General features: G+C 37.7%; 1 protein-coding gene across 1 annotated transcript in view; it reads left to right on the top strand.

Moving 5' to 3' along the window:
• Positions 1–5741: 5741 nt before the first annotated feature.
• Positions 5742–7365, top strand: part of Tdrd7 (tudor domain containing 7) — a 73405-nt gene continuing 71781 nt past the window's right edge. Inside the window, exon 1 of the mRNA XM_058578043.1 lies at positions 5742–5766. The gene's annotated coding sequence lies outside the window, so the exon portion shown is untranslated. The remainder of the gene's footprint in view (positions 5767–7365) is intronic.

Below are 7365 nucleotides of genomic sequence, written 5' to 3'. Positions count from 1 at the left end.
CCTTTGGGAGACAAGATTCAAACTACAGCAGATGTACCACATCTCATGTATCCATTCACTTACTGAAGGATATCTTGGTTGCTTCTGGTTTGGGGGCAACTGTGAAGACAGTGGTAAATATTTGTGTGTAGGTTTTTGTGCAGACATAATTTTTCAAACTGGTTGGGTAAAAACCTAGTAGGACAATGGCTGTATCACATCTTAAGACTATGTTTGGCTTTATACGTCTCTTCTTCCAAAGTGACTGTATCATCTTGCATCCCCACTGGCAAGTGGAATCTCATTGTTTTAATTTGCAATTCCCTAATGACATGATGTTGAACGTCTTTCTGTATGCTTATTTACCATCCATGTATCTTCTTCCATGAAGCCTCTGTCCAGGTCTGATGGACACTTTTCAATTGTGTCTTTGAATTCTTGTTGAGGTTGCAAAGGTCTGTTTTGTTAGTGAAACACTGTTGAGATATAGTTGCATAGTGTCATTTGCTTTGATAAGAAAGCGAGGGTCTCCAAAGCTGCAGAATGCCAAGGTTCTCTACCCAAGTATGTTTCATCTTCTTCCTTCCCATAGAACTTTATGTGTTAATGATATGTTTATTTGCCTTCTTTGCCGAGGTGTCTCTCTATATCTTTTGCTTGTTTTCAAATTGAATTGTTTTTATTGTTGAGCGATAAGAGTTTTTTGTGTGTTTTGATTTCTTTCATAAGAGCTGTAGTTTTCCTCCCAGAGATCTTGAAAATGTCTCTTTTTTCTTTTAAAGACCATGATATGGTTCTGTGGATGACTAATAACCTATATTCATTGGGGTTAATGCCACTACTTGATCCATTCAATTTAACACACATTGACATTTGAATTGGACCAGACAGGGCAAGTGAGAAGTTAACAGAAAGACAGGGGAAGTCATGCAAATGTGCCAAGGCAAGAAACTTAAGGATCTTTAGGTAGGGAGGAAAGTAGTGACCACCATCTCCCTTCTCCTGAAGACTACCTTTTTGTCCACATGATGCAGAACCTCTGTGGCATGGCCATCATGTACAGTCTGGTGTTGCCTGTCATCTGCAACCAAAGCTGTGCACCTGTCTAAGTCCATTCAGGCTGCTATAATGAAATAACATAGACTGGATAGCTTATAAACAACAGAAATTTATTTATCTCCATTCTGGAGATAGGAATGCCCACAAGCTAAGGCACCAACATATTCAGTGTCTGGTGAGAGCTAATTTCTTGGTTTATACTTGGGCAGCATGGTGGAGGGGAGAGAGAGTTGTTGGGGTCACTGAGTTTATGATCTAATCACCTCCCAAAGGACCTACCTTCTAATACTACCACCACAGAGGTTAGGATTTTAGCATATGAATTTTGAGGGGGCACAATTGTTCAATCCATTGCAGCATCCTAAATTTATAATATTCCAGCTTGACACCAATTTAGCTTCAATAGTATATAAAAACTGCTTCTCTATAGCTCAGTCTATATGCTATATATAGAGAAAAGCTCTGTGTGTGGGGGGGGGGTAAATATTTTTATCATATAGATGGTATCCCACAGGCCCCTTAACCTCTGTTTACTTTTATTTATTCTTCTTTCTGATCCTTAGACTGGATAATTTTCAAGTTCACAGATCATATTTTCAAGTTCACAGATCCTTTTCTTTACACTTGCTCAAACCTGCTGCCAAATGCCTCCAGTGAAATTTTTATTTCAGTTAGTATTCAGTTTGGGAATTTTAATTTGGTTCTTTTTTATAATTTTTTGGCCTATTTATATTCTTTGTTTATTTATATATCATTTTAATGATTTCCTTTGGCTCTTTCTCCAGGTTTTTCTTTTTTATTAACATGTTTTAGGGTTGATTTAATGTCTTGGCCTAATAATTCCAATATCTGTACTTTCTCAGAGATGATTTCTGTCCAATTCTTTTTTTTTTTGTATGAGTGGATAAGGATTTTCTGTTTTGTTTTGTATGTTTTTTTCATTCTTTGTTTAGAATTAGAGATTTTTAACTACTATGTAGTTGCAACTGGAAATATAATTCCCTCACACCTCACAGATTTATGATTTTTATATTTTTAGGGTAGGAGTCATCCCTTTATGACTTTTCCAAACTGTTTTTTTCAACATGTGTTTGTCAATTCTTGTGGTCACTGAAGTTACATTTTCTTTGCAGTCATTCAGTGACCTGAGAAAAATTTTCTTAAATGCCTGTCTCCCCAAGGTGGGAGGACATTTACTGTTTTTTGAAGTCCCCTGAAAGCTGCTTCGGCTCTTGGGGACTGAAATAAATGCTGTCAGCCCCTGTGTTGGCCCCTCAGAAACAAAAAGCAGAAATCAGTACTCAGACCACACAACTCAATATTTGGAGGATGAGATCCTTATTGCTTATCCTGCCCCTAGCAAATCATACTAGGAATGTAAGCTGTCACCCCTAAGGTTGCCTTCCACTGGGATGGAGGTAGACTGTAGCCAAACTATACAAAAAGCTGAGATTCACCAAATTTTACCAGCCTCTTCATCAAGCCCTCCCATAAATGCTGCAAATTTTGTTGGACTAGATTCCAGAGTTCCAAAATTGTTATTTCAGACATTTTATGTACTTAATAGTTATTTCAACTTGTTATAGTCACTCAGGTGTAGTGATCTACTCTTGGAGATTCATACTCCACCATATTCCATGATGTAATTCTTGTTACTTTTTATATTGGCAATAGCTTATTATATTGATAAACCCATATTTTGTTTATCTATTCAGTAGTTGATGGACATTTGACTTGAGTTATACATCATGCTATTATAAGCATTCACAATAAGTTTTGGTGTGAAAGTTTTAATTTGTTTTAATCATAAAATTACTCAAATATGTACCTAAAAAGTTCTTATGTTAGGGGCTGGGGTTGTAACTCAGTGGTAGAGTGCTTGCCTAGCATGCATGAGTCCTGGGTTCAATCCTCAGCACCACATAAAAATAAAATAAAGGTACTGTATCCACCTAAAACTAAAAAATAAATATGTTTTTTAAAGTTTTCATGTTAATATTTCTTATATGATCCTAAAAAATAAGTTTAAAAATTAAATGTATGATTCCATTCAACAAGAACTTATTATTTATTCTGTGTTCTGTGTCCTGGAGAGTCATCTTTATGCAAGAAATATATTAGGTATTTGGCTTCTTCTGGCTTACATTGGCCGCTAAGTGTTGAGACAGGCAATAAACAAGGAAGCAAACAGGTAGCTTTGGATGGTAATATGCTAAGCAGAGGACACCAGTGGAAATTATATGGGCTGGATATATACACATACATATCCTCACCTCACAGGGCTGAGAATATTAAACAACAAGGTAGTGGTTTAGTTAGAAAAATCTGTACAGAATTCTAAAACAAGTAAAATTTTCTGCATTTTCATTCTTTGTTGGTCTGACTTGATCTTGATGTCTGTGAACCACTATTACTTAAATTATTTTTCTTTTTGAACAAAAAATCCTTTTCACAATTCATCCACTATTGTGATGGACTAACCAACTCCATAACATATTCCAAAATACATCACTGAAAACTACCACTAAAAATTCTCCTCTACTTACTACCCACTTACTATAAATTATTTATAGTGACACTTGGAGGACCAAATTGGTACCAGGGCCACAAGCAAAAATGAGCCCAGATCTACTACTGCTGATAGTAGCCACTTGGGCTGGTTGTGCTCATGTTATCATAGGACCATGTAGTTGCTTAGCTTTCTCATCATTTTTCGGTATTCAGCTACTATAAAACTTTCATTTATCCTAAATACTAGGTTATTACTTGGGCTTCTCTGGTGTAAATGCATCATAAATATTTTGATTCTTTATAAAAAACATGTTAATTCTGCCTCTGTCATTAGCTCTTGACAAATTAGAAAGCTTCTCCCTTGTGAATTATCATTTATGACTTATCTACAATGATATTTAATAGATTAAATAACTTAGAAAGTATAGAATTTTCCATGAATCTGCCTTCAACTATAAATTATCAGAAAGGGGAAATGGAAATTTTCCCTTTCTCACTGATAAAATATTTCATAATAAGCAAAAATACAATTGCTGAGGGCTAGGCTATAATTCAGTGGCAAAGGGCTTACATGGCATATATAAGGCCCTGGGTTCTACCCCCAATACCACACACACACACACACACACACACACACACACAGAGCAATTGCTGAGAAACTGTTGTGATTTTGACATTAGGATAGACCAAACCAAGGACATCCAGACATACTTACCAGCCTTTTAGAATTTAAGTGCTATCATCTTAGGTAACTATTTGTAGTTTTGACCTCATAAAAATAAAAGCAAATTCGAGCACTTAACTAACATGGCAACACTTCATTATTAAGTAGTCATCAATAAAATAGAAAACATGGTTATACTTATTCAGAAAAATCATCTAAATGAAAATGCAAATATTTTACATTCTTGTTGAGAACTCTCAGCCTCTTAAATAAGTCCCAAGACACCAGTTTGCCCAAACCTAGCTGACTTCTATCAAGTCAGGACCACAGTCCAAAACAGTTTGCTAGTGAACGTTGCACAAAATTTTTTATAAAATCAACTATGTAGTAACAGAGCTTTTGCAACTTGCCAAAGTCCCTGTCCACAAGATTAGAGTTTCAGATGAATACCTTTTGGCCTTCTCAGACATACTGGGTCAAGTTTGAAAGGGAACAATGACTAGGAATCATTCAGACCCATGCTTTTCTCAACCCCAAGGAAAGATCTTACCAATAGTTACCAATTCTGCTATTCAGAACATTAAGCCATTGCCTGAGTTACAAATACCTTCCAGATGGATCTTATTTATGTGCAAGGAAACGACCAAAACTACCATCTAGAATTTAGAAGTTTGTTCTGGGTTCCACTTTCAGGAAAGACTAACTAAAGCTTGCTCAAAGGATGAAAGCACAATTCTTAGCCAAAAGAAAATATTAGGAAGGCAGTGACATTTTCTCCAAATCCCAAGGGAGCCCCTCCATAGGGAGGAGTCAACTCCTCTTCAGCCCAGGAGTAAGAACAATGGCTCCAGGGGAAACACTCCAGAGGGTGTTTTTACAGCATTTGACATTCAGAGCTGCCTGCCCAATCAGCAAAGGATTCACACACAAAGGGCAACTGCACCACTGAGACATAGTTTGTCTGTGCACAGGATCCATGTATTGGAAATAGTTCAGAAAGGCTTTCTGCCTGGTTATTTGCCTGCTGATGGCAAAGGCATCTGGAGTGGTATCATTCACACTCCTGCAGCCTATTCTGCCGAACTTGGATGTGAATAGAGTGCCTGTTCAGTTTCCCTAGAGGGAAAGCATGAAGAGAGAAAACAGGAAGAATTGATTGGAAACTTTTGGAGATCTACCTAAAAAGAGAAACTCTATGGATCTAAAATGACAAAGTAAAGGTCAAGGCTCTGTCTGAACAATTGTGAGTTGTTATGGTCTGCGTGTTGCTGTCCCTCCCCTCAGATGTACATGTTGAAATCCTACCCAAGTCTGGTGGTGTTAGGGGGTGGGGCCTTTGGGAGACAACTTAGGCTCCACCCTCATGAATGTGATTAGTGCTTTTATAAAAGAGACCTCAGAGAGCCCTCTAGCACTCTTGTCACTATGTGAGAATACAAGGAGGCCATGTTGAGGATACAATGAGAAGTCAGCAGTCTGCAAACCAGAAGAGGGCCCTCACCAGAACCCGACCATGCTGGCAACCTGACCTTGGACCTCCAGCCTCCAGAACTGTGAGAAATAAATTTCTGTTATTTATAAGAGACCCAGTCTGTGGTGCTTTGTTATAGCAGCCCAAAATGACGATGACATTAGCCTGCAATTGTTACTCAGATTTGGTACAAAATATTTGCTAACCTATATTATAGAATATGACTCTGCACAATTTTTTGTAGTGGAAAAAATATACTGCCCTTATGCTTTGTATACATTTTCCTGTGTTTATTTTTTTAAGTCTTTTATTACATTCATCAGATATAAAAAGAGACAAGCATGGCAGAGCAGAAAGGGGATGGACTTGAGCCTTTCACTCAGTTTTTCATTCCGTGCAAACATTTCTTGTAAGCCTTTGTGTGTCAAGAACTGGAGCACCATGATCACCATGACAGGAAGATGTTGCAAGTACATATACTGCCTTGTAAATAGGGCTCCATAATTGCAGTGATATTTACAAGCCATGTTATAGTTCAGCCTTCAAACACGTTCAGGAACATGCTCTGTACAAAAGGAAGGGAAAGTCATGCTAGTTCTGAAGTACTATTTAGCTGTCAGATTAAGAACCACTTTCCAGGAGGAACTCACCTCAAGTGTTATAATGTTCTAAGTGCCAATATAAGACATCCTGTTTTGAGGAAGTTGCTGCTGATAGCAAGGACCCCCATTTTATGTTTTGTTTTTTTTTTTTTTTAAGAAAAAGACTAACTGTGAAGAGATGATGAGAGAATTGGGAGGAAGATGAGACTGACTATCTCCTGTCCTTATCATTGGAGAGATACAGTTTGGGGCTCCACAAACTTCAGGAATGCTCCCCAAAAGAATGACAGACCTAAAGTTGACAAAGGCTCTGTCTCAACAATTGTACATTGTAATGAACTGTGTCCTAACCCCAAGTGTGATGGTGTTTGGGGTTTTAACCTCCTCAGCTGGTGTGAATGCTAGGGCAAGTAAGGTAATTTTGTAATGCGGTGATGCAGAATTCTAACAAAGATAAATACATGTATCCCTGTGTCTGTTGGGGAAAACTAGAATGTCTGTTCAGCTTCTCTCTGGGTGGAGTTGGCTGTTGGGGGCTTTCTAGCAGTAACATTCAAACCTAAATAACCTGGCAACCTTCCCTTTTATGGTAAATATTTTGTAACCCCTTTCATTTACTCTCCTGGAATAAAATTCACAGAAAAAAAAAAACATACCTAGAAAATTCATTGAAAATTTATGGGGGAAAAGTTATTATTTGTGTTTACTTATTTTTAAAAAAGATTGGCTCTGATCATTGTGACAACCCAAAAATAACCTCATGTATGTCCAAAGTGTCCCGTGGGGTAGATATTGCTTCCCTAGAGCACCACTGATAAACAGGCATGGATCAAACAGCCCCATGAGAAGGCTCTTTTGTTGCTTATTGGATTAACTTTACACTGAAAAGGGAATCTGAGGCTAGAGCCAGAGCCAAGCACTCTGGAGTCAGTGCAACCTCTGGATTTAACAAAAGATCAAGGCCCAAGTAACTTACTAAAGATCAGATGGCCAAGGAGTGACCATCCAGCCTGTAGAGTAGACTTCTTTATCTTTGATAAAGGGGCTAAAAGCATGCAATGGAGGAAGGATAGCATCTT

Source organism: Marmota monax, unplaced genomic scaffold, assembly GCF_021218885.2.
Source record: "Marmota monax isolate L192 unplaced genomic scaffold, Marmota_monax_Labrador192_F-V1.1 WCK01_AAM20220418_F8-fsc00069, whole genome shotgun sequence".
Lineage (NCBI taxonomy): Eukaryota > Metazoa > Chordata > Mammalia > Rodentia > Sciuridae > Marmota > Marmota monax.
The sequence above is the reverse complement of the archived record's forward strand: the minus strand, read 5'-3'. Positions and strand labels throughout refer to the sequence as shown.